General features: G+C 34.0%; 1 long non-coding RNA gene across 2 annotated transcripts in view; it reads right to left on the minus strand.

Moving 5' to 3' along the window:
- Positions 1-4,163: 4,163 nt before the first annotated feature.
- LOC139885791 (uncharacterized) overlaps positions 4,164-21,587 on the minus strand; it is a 31,158-nt gene continuing 13,734 nt past the window's right edge. For both annotated transcript variants that reach the window (XR_011772090.1, XR_011772089.1), the window contains exons 6-7: positions 15,503-15,817; positions 4,164-4,376 (exon numbers count right to left, since the gene is read on the minus strand). This is a non-coding gene — a long non-coding RNA (uncharacterized lncRNA). The remainder of the gene's footprint in view (positions 4,377-15,502; positions 15,818-21,587) is intronic.

A 21,587-nucleotide genomic window follows, 5' to 3' on the forward strand; every position in this document is an offset into this window, starting at 1 on the left:
CTTGCCACTCGTTTGTTTAGTCTGAGTTTTTTAAGGGACTGGAAATGAAGCTAGTTTAAAAACGCCTCTAAATTGTTGGCAACATCTTATCACGCAATGCTTGGACTGTGATGGTGTTGTGCAACGTACATCTTTTACCCTCAAAATTTATATATGATTCAAACACTACAAATAAGCAAACACAACTAACGAGCACTTAGAACCCGATTATTATAACACTTCAATGTAAGTATTCTTATCAAGTTCGTCCCAAGAGAGCGGTGTAAGTCGGATATTTGAAACTATCGATTGTCCTAGAGTTTGTTTGATTGGGGGGTTTTGATTGATATTAACTAACAACTAAAACTTGCACAATTAAACAAACTTAAACTTAACAAGTAAACTAGTAGCAAGAAACAAGTAGCAAAGTATTAAGACTTAAATCAAATTAACTAAGACGTGTTCACTTATCTAATCCTCTCTATGCTTGGCTTGCCCCGTTTTGCCAAAATTGTTATCTCATTAGTTGTTGAACTATTAAATGTTTAGCATCACTACTAAACCTCAAATCAAATAACACTTCGCGAATTCACATAAGCATTGTATTTTAAGATCGAGTTAAGCATAATTTGGTCATTGAGATTGAGCTTGGGTTGAAATCACTTAAAACCCCAACTATCGAAATCTTTTAAGATAATCGGCACTACTCTGTTGACTAAAGGCCAATTGAAAAACCAACCTAGATCAAAAACACAATCACTTGCAATTCCTAAGCTAGTTGTCTAGATCACCTAAGGTGTTGAAGCACACATTGATTCACTTCTCAAATCACTAAGAGAGCTACTCAACATATGTAATCAAAGTAAAGCCTAAAACAAACTCATAGCAATGGATCTTTAGCTAACTCAACAACACATGATCATGTAATTCATTCAAACAACATTATTCAATTGATTTGGGGCAAACACTAGCATTAGAGATTCATAGATAAGCAAACACAAGAGATTTAGCCAATCATAGCTAAAATCAAACTAATAATAAGCATAGAAATGTAAACAATCATCATGTTCAAGTTATTACAAGTAATTAATGCAAAGTATGTAAATTAAAGTGAAGATTACAACCCAAAATGTAAAGAAGATGAAGATCTAAGCTAAACAATGATGGATCTTGAGCTAACTTCCTTGAATCCTCCCTTAAACACCAATGGATGATGAAATTAGGGTTTTGTATGTGAAATTCGGACCTAGGCAGCTGCTCTCTAAAGATACATATGAAAAATGATCTAATCTTGTTCCTTTTATCGTGCTGAAAATCTGGGCTGAAACAGTGATAGGAGCGCCGCTTTTTGCTCAGGAGCGGCGCTTTTGGCTTAAGTGAGGAGCGGCGCTTTTGGTCAGGAACGCCGCTTTTGGCTCAAATCAGGGACGACGCTTTTATTGCAGAGGCGACGCTTTTGGCTGGATAAGAGTGGCGCTCTTTACTGTATGAACGGTGTTGTTGCTCACTGGTGGAAAATGGAGCTGAAATGTGCACAAGAACGTCGCTTTTTCTGTTGGTGCGGCGCTTTTGATTCTGAGGAGCAGCGCTTTTAAATGAGGAGCGGCGCTTTTGATGCTGATTCTGCACTTTCCATTTCCTTAGCCAATTTTACCCAAGATTTGGTCAATTTTACACCAAATCAGCTCTTTAGCCCTTAATTCACCATTTAGTTCAGTAACACACAAAATAGGCTCCGAGATAGTCAAAAACCGAACAAAGTGAGGTAGATATCGCGAGATAAAACATATATAAATGGAGCGATATCAAACCCCCTACATTTGAATCTTTGCTTGTCCTCAAGCAAACAATCGACAAAACAAGCTTTGGAGATAGAGAACGAATAAGTGAACAATGCCAAAGCGCAAAAAGTTTGGGCTCAAAGTGATACCTTCTATGAATATGCACTTGATGGCTAGAGTGTTCTCCAAAAGCTTGCACTTGCTTAGGATCAAGCACAAACATTATTTCTTCTACTGACACAAGCTCAAAATAAGCTTCAAATCTTCAATTCACAAATACTAACACAAACATAATTCAAGCATAAGTCTACCCGAACCAATCATTCCCCCGGCCAAAGTCAACTTCATCTACGAGAAGGTCATCAAACACCAATCACAAAGTATCAAATCAATAAGATGACAAAAGAGTTTCAAATAAGTGATGAAGAAGTAAATGTGCAAAATAAAGAACAAGTAGAAGAAGGAACGAATCAACGGGTAAAAGTTCTTCGAGAAGAGAGAGAAAATCTTATTACTTTGAAACTTATTGAGTTAATGTATGGCGACAGACCAGATGAATTTGAGGAAAGGTATAATCTTAGTACTGCTGACAAGAAGAAGCTTGTTATACGGTATATTAAAATTATTAGGTCACTTGAAAATATGATTCCACAAGAATCTACCTGTCTACTAAACAACAAGAAGTTTTTGTTACTTGTTTCGGTTCTCGTTTTGGTTTTGTGTTTAATTTATGAATTTTTTTGAAACATTCGGAAGTTTTTGATGCGTTGTGACTTTGTTCTAGATTTTTTTGATCTTTTGATCAATTGGAAAATGTTAATTACAAATTAGGATCCAACTCAAGTTTTTTCTTACATTTCTTTATTAAACGTTTATAAATAATATTCACAAATAATGTGATATATAAGTATATAACTAGTTATGCAAGCTATATATATCATCTTAATATATATCATCTTAATATGTATCATACTTAGGTTCATTCTAAAAGATTTTGAGGTAGTAATTGTGTAATCAAAGGGCTTTTGGCCTATGAGTATTGAGGTAATTTATCAATTATAGAGCCTGTGAGTGCAAGTTACGTGATAGATTATTTGTAATTGGGGTTATGTGTTTGCCTTATCAATTTTTTATTTTTTTAATTAGATTAGACTAATTGTTCAAAAAGGTCTAAATAAAAGTAAACAGAAGGAATTTTGTGGAGATCCAAATCAATCAATGTGTAAATGTATGTTAAATTTATTATTTATATATGTGACGTTGTGTATATGGTCTAGCGGTTGGTGGCATGTCTCTTTTAAAAGAGGTCATGAGTTCGACTCCCGTTGGCTACATATTAACTCATAGTTTCATCCCTATCATGAAATATTCATCCATTACACCTTTCCCAACTGCGTACCCAAGAGGAAGCCCGCACCAATCTCATACGGGACATGGACGGTAAAACCCCCTACCCCTTACCCCTCAACGCGATGTGGGAAAGGTGTCATCGGTGGTACTTTATAATAGGGATGAAATTTTGGGTTAATATGTAGCCACTAGCCAACGAGATTCGAACTCCTGACTTCCCCTAAATGAGGCAGGCCACCAACCGCTGGACCACATCACAACTTTAAAAACCAATAGCATGTATACGAGTAAGTTAGTTATAATTTATATTGTGAATTTATTGCTCATCTTTTCTTTTTTAATTTTCACCATAAGAAAAATGGTTGTAATAACAAATTAGGATTTTATTTTGCAACGGATGAAAAGACGAAACTACTCATCACGTGCCAATAACGAGTGTAAGCTAACTGGGAGCTACTAATGACCGTTAAAAGTCAGGACCTCAATCGTGTATTTTGTTTAAAGGTTAGGGACCAAACCTGATCATTTTAAAGTTCTTTCTCTATCAAGATTTTTGATACAAAGTTTGAGAATCAATCATAAACTTTTTTTAACAATAATAAAATAACAATATTAATAATTATTATTATTTTATAATTTTCTCTAAATTATTCTAATATTCAGTAAAACAAATTCAAGCATATTACATTAGTATAATCAACCCATCGATAAAACATGACCAAGTTGACTTGTTTGTTAGTAAATGAATCAAATATTTTTGTGATGTATCTACCATCAATTGTGGTTTTTCATGATATAAAACAATCAAAATTTTGTGGATGAATTGTTTTCCGGAGCCAACCCTTTAAGGTCACATTTAAAAGCTACCGTACCAAGCTCTAAGTCAGCAGCCAAGCCGAGGTATATTGTTGTATGAGAGTAATGGACAAAATCAAATCAAACCTCCATGAGAGAAACATCAACTTACATGCAATAACATTTAACGTTTTAATATCTTTATGAACTACAAAATGTTCATATTTTGTAACTACAATAGCTAAGGAACAACCCTTCTGTCCTATGATAACAACTGACGTGTTTACAGTGGAAAATCACAAAAATCCACAAATGAGAAATCAACTATCAACTATACATATTAAAAATGAATTACAATAAGTAATTTAGAATGCAAGTTTACCTCACAATTTGTAATGGACTTTTTCATAATTGGATGTTGAAGTTGTAGAATGCCCAATCATCAACCTCAGCGTTCTGCTGCTTATAACTCTACCATAAAAACAGATTAAAAATAGAAATGATGTGAAAAATCAAGTTGTGATCATGTGTGCATAGTAGGTAGGAAATTTCTACCCATTTCAAGAGTATCTATGCACTCCTTTCCACTCGTTTGTTTAGTCTGAGTTTTTTAAGGGACTTGAAACGAAGCTAGTTTAAAAACGGCTCTAAATTGTTGACAACATCTTATCACGCAATGCTTGGGCTGCCCTTAGTTTTTACAATCATACAAATTGTTCAAGTATTAGGCTGATTAAATGATCCTCGGGTGTTCAATGCACATTATGTAGATTGTTTTTACACAATTGAATCCTTTTGAATCTTTTGGGTACTAAACCGAAGCTTGTTTTGACTCTCTCATGTCAAGGTCCCTTCGAGCAAGCAGCCGTTAAAGCAGTTAAATAATGAGATAAGGTCACGATATAATCGACCTAATATTGGTAGCAACTCTATGAACCAATCAAAAATCTTAAAAGAATAATGTTAGTGGAAAAATTCAAAACTGTAAAACTTTTATTAAAAACGGCTCTAAATTTATTATTTATGTTAATCTTGGTTACCGGGTGCTCAAAACTATAGAAATTTCTATAATGTTTTTGAACAATTGAAATCTTGTTGTCCACTCTACTTTATTTACTTTATCATTTGTGATAAACGTATGAACTCATTAATCTTTGTATTGACACTTTAGCATGTTTAATCTCAAATTCGTAATTCAGGGGTGTATGCATCTGGAGTTTGTTTGGCATTATTTAAACAGTTATTCGCATTCAGTTTTTCGATACATTTTATTGATGTATGACTTGTTTGACATTTGTATCAACGTATTTTTTGAAGAAGTTTCTATTTTTAGAAACTTACTATTTGGGAAAACTTCCTATTTTAGATTACCTGCTACTCCCTCCGTCCCCAAAAAGTGTCTACCTTACTATTTTTGTTTGTCCCAAAAAAATTGTCCCTTACTTTAAATAACACTAAAAAACCACTAAAGTTCCAATTACACCCTTTTTATTATTGGAAATTCAGCATTAAATATAGCAATTAATTTATAAGTTACTCTTTATAACAACATTAAATGAGGGATAAATTAGACAATTCACTAATATATCTTAAATTCAACAAAAAGTCAAACCAGACATTCTTTTTGGGACGGAGGAGTATTTTGGTAACTTTTCATTTTTGAAAACCTTTTTGAATAATGAATGCAAATTTTATTAAAACGTTTCATATAGAGCGCGTAACCATGTTGTGGACTGTTTGTAAATGTGCCGCGTCAATAGCGATTTAACGAGTCATGTTTCTATTTTTTAGAAACTTACTATTTGGAAAACTTTCTATTTTTAGAAACCTGCTATGTTGGTAACTTTCCATTTTTGAAAACCTTTTTGAATAATGAATGCAATTTTTTATTAAAATGTCTCATATAGATGGTGGAACCATGTTGTGGAACCGTTTGTAAATGTGCCGCGTCAATAGCGGTTTAGCGGGTCATTACACTTTTACTTCCAAGAAGCGTAAACGTGTTCAACTTCTAACACAAAAGATAGGATTTTTCTCACTAATCTTGTAATTTAGTTTAAGTTCTATCAATAGTTAACTAATCATAAGTATTAAATATCGACAAGTTAGTTCGTGATAAACAGCTCTCTGTGTGCAACATTAACCAATTGTTATAGATTATATTTGACAAAATTTATTTATTGGTTTGACCCGTACATTTGTTATATTTAAAACGGTTATGATTGTTAACATCTTTTCTCATTTGTTACAATTTATGGATAGAGTTTTTATTGTAGCCCAAATGTAACATCCTCACATCGGGCATAGATGTAAGATGACCTTTTTGCCCTTAGGCATAATTGTGTGTGGTTAATTATGCTTTTATTTGAGTTGTATATTTTATGTTATTTTATTATTTGGTTAAGACCAGTTTGTGACAAGGGTCACAGAACAAGTTCGTTTATTTAATTTGGACTCCGTTAGGGTTGTTAAATTAAGTACGAAAGTTATCTGATAACTGATAAATACCCGTGTGTTGTAGGGTATGGGGTTTTAACCCCAAAATAAGTGTATGATCAGCTAATTCCTCTCATTTGTTCATGAACCTTCCTCTCACTCACTCTCACCTAACTTCACCTTCTTCAAACAACCCTAAATCATTTGATCTCGAATTGAAGCTGAATTTTAGTGTCAAATCGTTCATTGTGTTGTTGCGATTCTAACAAGGTAAAGTTTGTTTGATTTCGTGATCAAATCAGTGTCAAAATGGGTGTTTTAGTTAAGCTTTATGAAAGTGAGTCTTGATGTCAAAATTGGTACAATTTGTTGTTGTTTATGCTTAAAACTTGTGGGTTTATGCTTCTAAAGGTTTAGTGTACAAGATGTGTTCAGTTTTGAGGTCAAAAACGTGTTCAAAATCGAGATTTGGTAATTTTGGGTTGAAACCCGTCACTTTGCTGCTGTTGCAGCTGATGAACTACCTATGGCCGATGGTCTTTGACCATCGACCGATGGTGACTGACAACCGGCTGATAGTCATGACCATCGACCAATGGTGGAAGTCCTTCGGATAATGAAATTACATTAGACGTTCAGTCGGTGGAAGAGACCATCGCCCGATGGTGTGGCGACGGTCGGCCGATTGTTTGGTCAGTCGGCCGATGGACTTAGGCAGTGGAAATTTTACTAAGTGTTGATGTCAAGCCGTTATGTTGTCCGCGTGATTTATGATGATCAGAATGTAAATTCTGAAAATGCATAAGTGTTGAGTAGACTTTTTTGCGGCGCTTTTTGATACTGGTTTACTGTATTGTGTTGTTTGTGCTAACGGACAGAAACTAACTTGATTTGCCTTATGTTCAAGTGATACGGATAAGGAAGCAGCTCAGTGATAGATTATCTGAGCTAGTTGCTGGTATTCGGTGAGTGGGTCTATCTCCGGATAGAGTATTAAGTAGCTGAGACGCTACTTGTTCATACTCATGTGGTATTATGTTATGTTCAGTATGATTGTCATGTGTAGTTAGATATTGTCATGCTTGTTAGGACGATTGCATGACTGATTATATGTGATCTTATGTGCGCACTGTTAGTTGTACACCAACCGAGGCGGCAAGGTTGGGAACCCACCGAGGCGGCAAGGTAGGGTTTGTGTGAGGTCGACCGTGGTAGCCTGGTCGAGTCATGATGTTATTGTCTGTTCAGTATAGCATAGAAGGACGCATGTGTTGTGTCTGGACGGTTATGCAATGGATTCAGTAAAGCGGACTATCGGTAGACTGTAGCCTGATCAGCTAAGTCGTGTGCTCTTACAAGCCGCCGATCCTCATATTGTCAGTTGTTTTTATATGCTAGTTCAGGACGTTAACATAGTTGTGACCCTTGCATGTTCAGTTGCTTATGCTGGGTTTGTTAGATAGTATTCATTCACTTGGCAGTTGTGCTAATTTTCCCACATCTCCACACCTTGCAGGTTTAGGTACTGCTGGTTAGGACGGGTGTTGCGGACGGGTTAAAAGGCATGTTTGACTATGAGCTGAACTCTCTGATGTTTTCATATTTTGTACTGTTTTATGTAACACCGCCGTTTTGGAAAGTTGTAATGAATGTTAACTAAGCTGATTTCTTAACTATGGTTTGTAAACATAAATTAAGGTTATTTTGATAATTATGTATATACTTCTGTTGTGATAAAAAAAATCAGGGTGTTACACCAAATATGAGACATCAACTCAAAATCAAGGAGAACTCAAGAATTCCATGGAAGTTTTCTAGAACTCTTTAATTGGTTCATCTTTAGAATGATGTGAAAGCTCCATGAATATCTCTAAAATTATCTACATACTTGAAGTTTCTAATATTTTGATCTTAGCCGGTCATTTATTTTAATCCAAGTCCCCCATCATGCAGTATGAGTAGTACAAATTTGGGCGAATTCATTTGGCACAACACATCTCAAAGTTATTGCATTCTCTCTTGTAAAGTACTCTTAATCTATATAAGTATTTTCCTTTATTTCTACTTCATCTAGTTATTACTTGAATCAATAGAAGGTCACGTTAACTTAGTAGAGATTAAGTGCGGGACGGAAAGTTTATCGAGATAAGTCTGTGACTAATCATTTCATCTTTAAATCTTGACTCCACTACGTATATCTCTTTTTTTCATGTAAGTTCTTTTCTTTTTAACGCATTAAAATTAGATTTGATCGTTTGCGTTGATCATTAGTTATAACCAAAGTTGCAAAATTCGTTATTCGAGGATTAATCGGGGATTAATCGAATTGTACTTTATACTTTTAAATATTAGATTTCGGAAATTATATGTATATATATAGAAGAAAATCATAAACATAAAAATAAAATTTAACATAATTGTTTATAATTGTTCATTTTATTCAAAAACTCTAAAGTTCTAGTGTAAATTCATGTTAAAATGTTGACCAATTTTGACTTTAACCGACTTTGATTACCAAATTCGATTTTAACCCATCAATCGATGTTGACGGATTAATTAAACGAATTTTGGAAAAACAGAACGGACTGCTCTTAAAAATGAGTAATCGGAGATTAATCGGTGAGTAAACGGGTTTTTTACAACATTGGTTATAACTATACATTTTTATTACTTTTTCTGTATTTATTCTGCTACATAAATGCACGATTCATAAACGCGTCAATTAATATATATATATATATATATATATATATATATATATATATATATATATATATATATATATATATATTCACTAGATTATGAGCCCGTGCGATGCACGGCTGCTCAAAAAACCGTTATAGATCGACCTGCTGTTTTCGATAACTACATATTGATAACAAAACTATATTGATCACAACTTAAAGCATATTTAGACTAAGATAGATCGTTGATGTTTACACGTTCAATTTTTAATCTATGTATTCAATATTTGTATTTATTTTTTTTATTCGATTTATTTTATTAAACCTCTTGTCAGTTAATGTTTTTTATTTATTTATTTGTTAATTATAGATTAATTGTAATTAGAAAATTTGAGGATTTAACATGTGTAAAATACACTTGTCCTCATTCCCTATAATTACTCTCATGTTGATAACTATGCTTTAACACTCTTTTTTATATAAGTATATAGATATAGATTATATACTTAAACTAATACGGTAATATACTGGATAGAACCCCGTGGGGTTTTAACTACTCGTACTAATACTCCGTAATATACTGGATAGAACCCCGTGGATTTTTAACTACTCGTAGTAACGTAGTTAGTAAAAGAAATACTCCGTAGAAAGGAGAAAAGAAACAAAAATACACGAGACCAACTCGAGATATTGAAGGTGAATAACGTAGTTTTTGTAAAAAAAATTCTTCTCCTAGTTTATTTATTTATTTGTGTAATATATTTATTATTTACTTATATTTATATTTATTTATTATATATTTATTTATATTTATTATAATATATTTTATATTTTATAGTGAAACTATATATAAATGGTTATTTATGCAGCCGCATCGACTAGTACATACGTATTCTTTGTTTTGCTTTTCTTTTCAAATTTACAAAACAGCCATATGCAGAGGTTAGTACTTAGTAGTATTATAAATTATAAAGGGTAGTTAAATTAAAAAATTTCGATGGGTAAATTTATAAAATATGCGGACCTTTAAATGTAGGGAACTTGCTCAGAATGCTTCCCATTTTCCATAGTGTAACTATACATCCTAAAAAAATTGTAATTACAAAAATATCGTCTGACCACGCGGATGCATGTAAGCCTGTGCGTGATGCGTGTTACCGAAATACTCAACGAAACATTCATTTTTCCTCGCGAACACGACCACGTACCAAATTGATTGAGGGTGGTTTGTCGAAATTTTATTCGCCAAAGACAGTTTGTCCAAAAAAAATCGAAATTCGGTCTCGAAGACCATCAATTTTGACGTTCTTATTGATTTTGAGTTTTTAACGCCCTTTCATCGTTCATAACTTGCTATATAATATTCTAATTTGTGATGCGTTGAATTTATCACCAATGTCGACTAAAAATACACGAAAGCCCTCAATCATTACTTTTCGCAAGTTGAGCATTTTTCTATGTTAGTTTGTAAAACGCAACTTTCAGGTCTAATTTAAAAGTTATTTTTGTCACTTCAGAAGCTTTCCAACATATAGAGCTCGACAAAATACATGATTTAGAAAAAAACAATAACTAAATCGGAGCTGCGTGTCAAAAGTTACAGCCATTCAAAGTTCTGGCACAAGTACCTCGCACCGTGCATAGTGCTTGACGCGTGGTGTGCGTTCGCGAGGAAAAATGGTATTTTCGCTGAATATCTCGGTAACATGCATCACGCACAGGCTTGCTTGCATCTTGAACGATGCGTTGTCAGTGGACAATTTTGCAATTACGATTTTTTTAGAGGATATTGTTAAAATTTTGACAAATGGGGGGCATTCTGTCCAATTTCCTTTAAGTGTATTGTCTAATATGAACGTTCGGCTCGAGCCATATGCAAATACCTAAGAGTCTAAAACTCATTGTTAATTAGAAATAAGGTTTTGATATATATAATTGTCATCGAGGATGACTTCTTATGGAAAAACATATGAATACTACTGTAGATAATTGATTATTCAAGCCTAATATTGAAGATTTTGTTTAACTGTTAGGTTCTTCAATTGCAATAAAAAGATTTATTTACAAAAATAGGTAACCAGTCAACATGCTCTCATCAATATTTAATTCTTTTCGGACAAACAAACCTGTTCGAATTCATATGTCCGTTCGAATTCATATGTCCGTTCTAGCCTCGTTTGGTTTCAAGCTTTAATTTTTAATCAAACTATACATCGTATTACTCCATACTCATGTTTAGTACAAACAAACCTGTTTAGAACTTTTCCGGACAAACAAACTTGTTTAGAAGTTATTCGAAATACTGTTTTATATATGATACCACATCACACTCCTTAAGAGAAAGAGAATCAATTTGTACCCTCATATAAAATTGATCTACTAATGGTTTAAACAATTTACTCAAGTCATAAATAGGTTCAATATATTACACAAAAAATTCTTCCAACTAATATTTTATAAAACCGAAATTCTCTTCCCGATAAAATTCCGCTACTCTCGTTGTTTTCGGTAATATATCTAACACCGTCTCATTCGCTTGTAGACAGACACTAACAATGTTGGAAATGATATATTAAACAACTTCACCGATTCTTTAGTTTTAAGATTTAGACGTTGATGCTCCTCATGCGTGATAATATCTTTGTGATATATGTAATATCTGATATCTGATAAACCTCAACCAGCCACAAACATATTTTTGGTCGTACTTAGTATATAGTGTCTCGCTTGAAAAGTTTTAGTTTCAATAGACTCTCCCGGTCTATTGGATCACCCTGTACTTTACGGTATGTTTGACCAACCACTTTTTCATATTTTTCCTTACGCTTGTGTATTGTGGTTATTGCATCGCTAACTTCTCTAAAATGCCAAGGTGACGTTCACTCGTTCAAATAGGATGAGAGTAAACCTAAATCAATCTTGGCCTATATATGAATAAATTATCGATTAAAACATCAACTTTTATAAATTAAAAAAAAAAAAACTTTTTATACACAGTATTATAAATATTTACGAGTCACGTTAAAAAAATGTGTTATACCTTCGCGTTACTCTCTATCTAGCAATGCTAGAACAACATATTTCACATAATCAATTCTATTGTATTATCATTACTGGAAACTAGTACCTCGCTAGAGTTGTATGTGTTGCCGAAGTTATATGACCCCGCTAATAGAGAAGGATAATAGAAATTTTTATTAAATATAAAGAGTGAAGATATGAAAATGTATTTCACAAATGATGATATGTTTGAAATGTTTTATTTATAACATACATTATATGAGAGTGCATAATTAATTATAATATTTTTAACACTTGCGTATATGTTTATTGCAAAATATTTATCTTATTAGAACAACATAGAAGTATTTCTTAATAGCAAAAAGTCTCCAATCCTAAAAAATAAACATATTAAACAACGTTTAATTACAAATTAATATTTAATACCTGTCTTTCGATTCAATTAGTGAGTTCTCCAATATGACTCATTCTAGAAATTTTTTGCACGCATAAAGACTAAGGTGATTACGACATTATCAGGATACAGAATATTGTGAGATAAAGAACTTTCATGTAGATAAGCTACACCGCGAATTATGTTATTTACACAATTAAACAAGAACATAACTTTTGACCGCTAAAAGTTTCACTACCCAAATCATAGAGTTTCACTAAAATGAAAACGTATATATCTCTCCACGAATTATATCTCTCCATGAAAATTCTCTATCTTATAATAATCTAAATCTAGATAATAATAATAATAATGTCTTAATCACCTTAGTCTTTATGCATCGAAAATTTCTGGAACTGAGTCGCATATTTAAGAAGTCGCCAATAAATTGAAAGACAAGTACTAAATATTAATTTGTATTGTTAATATCTTTATTTTCCATGATTAGAAACTTTTTTGCTATTAAGAAATACTTTTACTTATCTTGTTCCGATAAGATAAATATTTTGCGATAAAGATTACGCAAGTGCTAAAAAGTTAAAATCAATTATACACTCCTATATGTGGTATGTTATAAATAAAACATTTCAAACAAATCTCATTAGTGGAATAGATTTTGATATCTTCACAAATTAAATTTGATAGTTAGCGATATGTTCCCTTTTGGGAAAATTAATATTATCCTTCTCTATTGGTGGTAAATATACTTTCAGCGACACATACAACTTTGTCGAGTACTATCTTTAGCAATAATGAAACGGTTAAAACGATGAAGATGCAAAATGTGTTGTTCTAGTGTTGCTAGATAGACGTAACACGAAGGTATAACACATTCTTTTTAATGTAACTCGTAAATAATTATAGTTATAAATTGTACAAAAAGGTCTTGTTTTAATTTGGGGAGGTTCATGTTTTAATCGATAATTTGTTCATGTGTAAGCCAAAGTTTAAAATGCGTTTACTCTCATCATTTAATTTAAACGAGTGAACGTAAACTTGACTTTTTAGAGAGGTTAGCGATGCAATAACAACACTGCGCAAGTGTACAAAAATATGGAGTGTTGGCCAAATATATCGTGAAGTGGAAGTGGGGGGTGATCCAATAGACATATTTGAGAGGGTCGTAAATGTGATAGAGAAGTCTCAAAATCAGATATATTGTATTGAAACTAAAATTTGTTACGCGACACACTGTATACTCGAAGTACAGCCATAAATTTGTTTATGCCATGTCGGTTTTTAGAAATTATATAAATCACACAGATATATTCACGGATGAGGAGCATTAACGTCTAAATCTTAAAACCAAAGAATCGATGGAATTGTTTCGTAGATCATTTCCAACGTTAGTATCTTTCTACAATCAAATGAAGACGGTGTTTATATATATTATCGAAAACATAGAGTAGCGAAATTTTTTCAGGAAGAGAATTTTAGTTTTGATAAATGTTTGTTGAAATGATTTTTTGTGTAATAGATTGAACATATTTATGACTTGGGTAAAGTGTTTAAATTATTCGTAGTGAGATATTCAAATGAAACCAACTTTTAAGGTTGAAATTCAAGGGACCAATCAGAGTGCGACACGTGGCGCGATAATCACATGTGATTGGGAAGAAAAAAACAAAGTTTTTCAAAAAAAAATTTAAAATTTTTTTTTTTTCTAAATTTTTTTATCTAATTTTTTTTCCAGTCACATGTGATTAAATTTGACATGCAGTAAATCACATGAGATTCTGCATGTCAATCACATGTGATTGTAAAACCCAATAACATGTGATTCTGCATGTCAAATTCAATCATATGTGATTGAGACGTTTTATTTAGTAAAATGACGAATTTCTTGTGCTAAAACCTTTAAACACCAAGTTTTTGATCAAAACTTATCAATTCACTGAATTAAAGTCTGAAATTTTGAAGATATGATCACGAAACGCTAACAAACTTAATCAAATTACCGAATAAAGTCTGTTTCCTGTTGAAATTTTTTTTTGAAAAAAAAAATTGATTTTTTTTTTCAATTGTATGTAATTGGATTTGACATGCAGAATCACATGTGATTGTGTTTTACAATCACATGTGACTGGATTTGACAATCACATGTGATTGGATTTGACATGCTAAATTTTTTTTAAAAAAAAATTTCGAAAAAAAATTTAAAAACATTTTTGAAATTTTTTTTTTAATTTTTTCAAATTTTTTGAATTTTTTTATTAAATTTAAAAACATGTGATTGTCGCGCCAAATATCGCACTCTGATTGGTCCGTTGAATTTCAAGCAAATTATTGGATTCAAGAGATTAGAATAGGTAATTCATTTTCTTTTTATATGAGGGTGCAAATTGGTTCTGTTTCTCTTGTCAAGGAGTGGTGGTGTGATGTCATATAAGGAATTTATTTTAAAATTCTGTATTTCAAATAAGTTCAACTTTATAATACGGATTATAGTTTTTGATTAAAAATTAATGCTCGAAACCAAACCAAGCTAGGAAGGACATGAGAATTCAAATGATTTTTTTGTGTAAAAAAAAATCAAATATCGCTGAGAACACTTTAATTGGTTATCTATTATTGCAAATAAATCTATTTATCTTCTTATTGCGACTGAAGAACCGAACAATTAAACTAAACAAAGGATAGTTGGGTTATCCTACTTTAAAACACAAGTGTATACACATGCCACCTTCACCATAAAACTCAATTTTATTCATTCGCATAAACAAGTCACATTTCAAACAAGTATACACACAAAGCATATGTGAAGCAAAAGTTATCTTTTGGGGGAGGAATATTAAAAGAAACTTTTAATATTAGGCTTTAATAATCAATAATCTACGGTATTATTCATATATTTGATCGAAACCAGCTGTAAAGACGTCATTTTCGATGAAAATACATATACTTTTCGTAGTAATCAATTGGGGACCTTTAATTTTTTTAACGTCCTAGGATTTATCTTCTTTAACCAATTATAATTAGTAAATGAGTACGGCAACATATCTAGTTTGAGTATAGAGACTGACCAGGCATTTCAATTTCAAGATTGGCTTAGGCAACGCCCCTGGTGGAGCTCCACTACAAGGACAAGAGGAATTTAAGCATCATGTTGAACAGCTCAGGGTGAGCTTTCTCAGTTTCGTCAGACACGACAGCAGTGTAAGCGCAACGGATAAGCGCAACGGATGACTGCCTCAGGCTCACAAATTGACCACCTTCTGTATATGCAACATAACCGGGAGGTGAACCTAAGATTTGGGTTAGTCATGTCAAGCCGGGCCGAAGTAGTAAGTGGCTAACTCAGCATATGAACCGACAACTCGATCATGTAAATACCCAGCCTACTACGAGAACACAAAATTTAGCAAGTTTAAGTATACTATAAAATATAATTTGGGTGCATTTGATAGTAAAGGGATATGTCATCAATGCTAGTGTTGTGTGGTGGGTAAGTGATAGAAAGGAAGTGTTGATGTGGCGCTCATGTGGCACAATGTGATTGTGAAACAAGGTGTCATGGATAAGAGTAGTATAAGACCAATTTTAACGCGGCGTCAGAGGGGTCCCGTAGGGATGAGCAAAAATACCAAAAAAAAGAAACCGTACCGATATCGTACCGGTACTGAAATACCGTACCGATGGTATTCGGTATCGGTATCGGTTCTCAGTTTTAATAAAATTCGGTTTCGGTACTATACGGTTCGGTACCGGTATTCCCGATATGAAAACCGAAATAAAAAATGAGTATAAAAGGTAAATAGGTAGAATGTAATATGGTCCACTGATTATATGTCCATGGTTACACAAAATAAATATTATCACTGTCCTAAATAGTCAGGGTGGAGAACATATACGTGTATAATTCTTTTAACAACATTGTCTGTAAGAAGACGACTTCATCTCATGTACTAAACAATGCTTTCTGTAATTAATAATAATATGTTCATCACACTGTGCTACATGGAACATTATTAGCGTCTCATGCAACTATGCAAGCATATCAAAATCGAATGTTACCAAGTAGATAAATACAACAGTTCACCTACTAATCACTATGCCACTTACATTTTATATACAACTATTGATCATTAGTTTTTGTTACTTTTTTGAAATTGCTAAGATTAATTATTAAAACAGCTTGAAATCTTTTGTTTAACCATGAAAATATATGTACATAATACCACGTCACTCGTATTATCTACACAATTGTGAAAAAATTGCGGTACCAAGTGGATAAAAAACCGAAAAATACCGGTCCCGTACCGGTACCGAAACCGGTACCGTCTTAAAATTTCGGTACGGTTCCGGTTCTCCATTTTACCCAATTTCGGTACCGGTACTAACCGGTTCCGGTACGGTTCGGTACGGTGACAAATTGCGGGCGTTAGTGAGATTTCCACGTGTGGTTGGTTGGAAAAAAATTCCGTTGGGCAACGGCTATAATCCGATTTTTTTTTTAATTTATCTATATAAACTCATACATACTATTAATTTTAACACACCCAAACTCTTTATTTTTCTTTCATTTCTATCAATTCTATTATACGATTTTTATAATTTCATGACATTGTATTTACTTAGTTACGATTCCGATTCGGAAGACGAGCGTATTATTGCACTAATTCAACAATTAGAAAATGAAGATGAAGATGACGAAGTCGAATCCGAGCGTGTTCCAAGATCCCGAATTTATATTCCAAGAAATCATGAGGAAGCCGGAGAAAACTTATGGAAGGATTATTTTAGTGACACACCCGTGTTACCGCCGAATTTATATTCCAAGAAATCGTCTTTATTAACTTATGTAATAGTTAAATTTTATGTAATGGTTAAATTTTATATAATGGTTAATTTTTATATGTTTTTAATTATATGTAATATATTTTGTATTCATAATAAAATAAAAAATAAAAAATAAAATTGGTGGGACCTATTTGACACTGGAGGGGCGTCAGGGTTATTTGAGTGTCAAATGCTGACACTGCCACGACACTGCCACGTCACAGGCAGATTGCACTTTTTGGCCAATACACTTTGATAGAAAAAGATAAATTAAATAAAAAGAAAGAAAAAGGACTAAAATACCCTCACATGTTTGGCACATGGAGAAATTGACGGTGATGAGACGAAGGGATGTTGATTGCCAATTTTTGAATTCTCATATCCCTTCTAGCCCCGTTTGGTTTCGAGCTTTAATTTTTGATCAAAAACTATATTTCGTATTATAAAAATAGAATTTATTAGAAATACTGAATTTTGAAATAAATTCTGTATATGATACCACACTCATATATATGATACCACACTCCTTAACGAGAGAAAGAGAATCAATTTGCACCCTCATATATAAGATCTACTAATGATTTAAACAATTTACTAAAGTCATAAATAGACTCAATTTATTAAACAAAAAATTCTTTCAACTAGTATTTTTTAAAACCGGAATCTTCTTTGTAGACGCTGAGTGAGAGGATCTTAGAATCAACCTAACACGATCTAGAGGCGGAATAACAATAGAAAGAGCTTAAACGAGTATCTATGGGTTTTCGGGTTCGTACAAGTCAAACCAAGACTAGATCTTGATAAACACGAAGCCTAGACTGACATTCTGTGGTATTTGGACATGAAGATTGAGAGAGACTCGACCAAGAAGTGTTTTTCGTGTGTGTGTGATGTGCTGAGTTGTTAACCAAATTAATGAAGATTAATTAGGCTTAAATACCTCAGTTCCTATGTCGGTCGACAGTGAATGACAGTCGGTCGACTGACCATGTCAGTCGGCCGACTGTCGAGTAATATTACGAATTATATTTAAACGTTTACAAATATAAAATAACACATCGACAATCAACGTTTAACAATATTACAGGTTACAACATGATCGAATAAAACGTTAAAGTTCATGGAACTAGGGATTACAAAATATGCACTAACAAACTCCCCCTAAGACCTAGTTCCTCATAAGTCTTCGATCTGCTTCAATCTCTGTACGGATCTGTAACCATATTGTTCAAATAGCAAACCTTTGCAACACGAATGTACTGTTGTGCTTGAACTCTATTTTCTGGCCTGTACAGCATCCGATTGTAGTACAATGTGAAGATGTCAGCTTCACATCAATTTCTCAACCAAACGGGATCTAAAACCCGTGTCGAGTCTGTCTCATCTTCCTTCAATTTGTCCAAAACGATGACTGCCTCCTCTGAGCGTTCATCGTAGTACCACCAGCGAAAACGTGGGCTAAAGTTCTGCGGCATTTTCATCACAGGAACCTTTTTCATATAATTTACTGGCTTGTATTTGACAATCTTTCTTCGTTCGCCCGTTTTCTTGTTTGTTCGATAAGTGATCGTGGGAAATTGAGGGCCGAATCCCTCAAAGTTCTTTGACAAGTACGAGTGTCTTATCTTCTTGCAGACAATATTAGGAATTCCGTCATAATCCCTATATAACATTTTGAGCCTAGCCACCTGCATAAATTCAAAGTACGGTAGAGACGTGAACTCGTATCCATGTTTGATGTAATCCACTCCGTACTCCTTCTTTATTGCGTATATATTCAACTCTTTAATGTAGGCCCACGCAATTATTTTTCCTTTAGCCAAAAGATTCGCCGGTCTATTAATGTAATTCATCCATTCAGGTTCCGGCGCTGGCTTCTCACAATATTTTCTGATCCTCAACAGGATCTTCCACTCAGCTTCTAGAACTTCTATCTTTTCTTTATTTATCTTGACCGGTAAAAACCCTGGAGGCAAATCTTCGGTCTTTTCTTTTTCTTCGCATTTACGGTTTAGAAGCTCTTCATTCATTTTGAAGTAGTCTTGAAATGTAGGTAGATCTTTATCGTTATTACATTCGTACTCTGGAAAATCACCTATTGGTTCATCTTCAATAATTACTTCATCAAAATCTTTGTCGTTTTCATTACTTACGACAATTTCCTCAAAATCATCACTAGAATCGTAACGATTCTCAAAAGATGAGCTAGCAGTTGCGTCAGCTGAAGTACTTGCTTGTTGCTCTTGACGCACTAGCTCGGCCTGCTCCTCAGCGCTTAGATCCGGCGGGATCTCCCCTTCTTCTAAATCATCAAATACAACTGAGTGATTCAGACGATCCTGCTTTACCAAAAAATCACGTAAAGAATAATCAATATTTAGAGGAATTACTGACAGTGGGTTCTCGCTTGTGCCTTTAGCAATATCCAAACCTAGCTCATCCTCGCCTTGATCGTTAAAATTACCAAAGTCTATATCCTCCTCGAGATCAACAGCCTCAATATCGAAATTATTTTCCCACTCAAGCACCTTCGAAAGTGCCTTGTTCGATGTAGTCTCAGCCTTTACAATCAGCAAATTCTGAGCATCAAACTTAGTTTGTAACTTCTTCAATTCAACCTGTTGATCTTCAACCTGCTTGGTCAGTTTGGCAATCGCAGCATCCTTTCTTCTCTCTCGTTCATCAGCTTTTTCTTTAAACTTTTCAAATTCAGAAGCCATATTGACAACCTTCTCACTTAATATAGAAACCGCAGCATCTTGTGTAATAGCAGTCGTGGATGCAGCAGCATGAACTCCTGTATCAGTTTCGGCACGTGTTTCTTGAGTAGCAGCAGCTGAAGGTTGTCGTTGTGGTTGTGATTGCTGTGATTGTCGCTGTTCAGTAGCGGAGGACGACTCAGTCCTTTTTGCCTTCTTAATGAGTCTTATGAGCCTCTGCTTCGGCTTTGTTGTAACCGAAGGACCCTCAGATTGTTTTCGCTTTCTCAGCTCGAATTGATCAGGGTCAAGGTCATCTCCTTCATCGTCTTCATCAACCAGTATCTGTTCAATTGGAACAACTGACGGTGGCTGATTAACCTCTTGATCGTCTTCACCAACTGCGACGATATCATCTTCATTACCAGACGTACTGTTCTCATGATGACAGGCAGCACCTGGTGGACATACATAGTTTTCATTTACGAGGTGGCCAACCAATCTCTTGAATGGTTCATCCGGACCTCTCTTTTGCTTGACTCGATTGAAAGTCAAATCGTTCAGATGATTCAGCTTAATCTCATCCTCCCAAACCTTATTCAAACCTTGCACTTGCTTTTCAATCATCACCTGCAAGAGCCTAGGAAACATTAAGTGGCTCTTCTTTTTCACGTTCACCAACATGCTTCTGAAAATTACTTCGGAGAAGTTGAAGTCCGCATGAAGAACTAGTGCTGCAAACATTGAGCTATAAGTCTCATTCAGCTCATCAAAACCGCCTACCATTGGACTCATGCATCTCAACAACACCAAAGTTAGGTATTTGTATTGATGACAGAATCGAGTTCTCTTAACAGCTCCTTTCATTGGATCACCAGAGTATCCACATCTTACTAGACACCTTCGGACCTTAGTTCTATTCAGTGTGACTGGCATAGAATCATTATCTGGAAAACCTAAGTCTTCACGAACTGTCTGTGCCGAGATCTTTACAATTGTACCACCAACGCTGCTTCGTATCACCTTTCTTCCTTGTTCAGTGACGATAGAAGCATTGTTCCAGAATTCTCGTTGGTGTGAGTAGTATGCCTTGCATTCTAGAGTTATTGCAGTATGAATCCTGGACCTTTTCAAGAATTTGATAATATCAACGAAGCCTTCCTTTGCTTCAGGTCCTTCCTCGTTTAGACATGCCTCTAGATTGGCATTTTCGCTTGCCGTCAGGCCTGGAAGATTCTTGGACAGAACCACCTCTTCCTCATGTACGTCTTCGTTCACTGGACTACCTAGTTGAGCCATTTATTCTGTTATACAAACATATATACAATAATCGAAAAGCGTTAAATCGAAAAATTTTAAAAAATACAGGAAACAACAGTCGGTCGACATACAATGTAAGTCGGTCGATTTTCAAGGACAGTCGATCGACATACAGGTAAATCGATTGACTTATAAAGTCGGTCGACATACGCTAAGTCGGTCGATTTTCAAGGACAATCGGCCGACTGATTAAACGAAGCAAAACACAGATCTAAACATAAATTCTTCGATTTTATGGTGTTTTGACTCAATCAAAGTCTAATACATGTACAGAGGAGGCCGATTAACATTATCTATTCAACAATTACCA

This window comes from Rutidosis leptorrhynchoides, chromosome 1 (genome assembly GCF_046630445.1).
Source record: "Rutidosis leptorrhynchoides isolate AG116_Rl617_1_P2 chromosome 1, CSIRO_AGI_Rlap_v1, whole genome shotgun sequence".
NCBI classification, from domain to species: domain Eukaryota; kingdom Viridiplantae; phylum Streptophyta; class Magnoliopsida; order Asterales; family Asteraceae; genus Rutidosis; species Rutidosis leptorrhynchoides.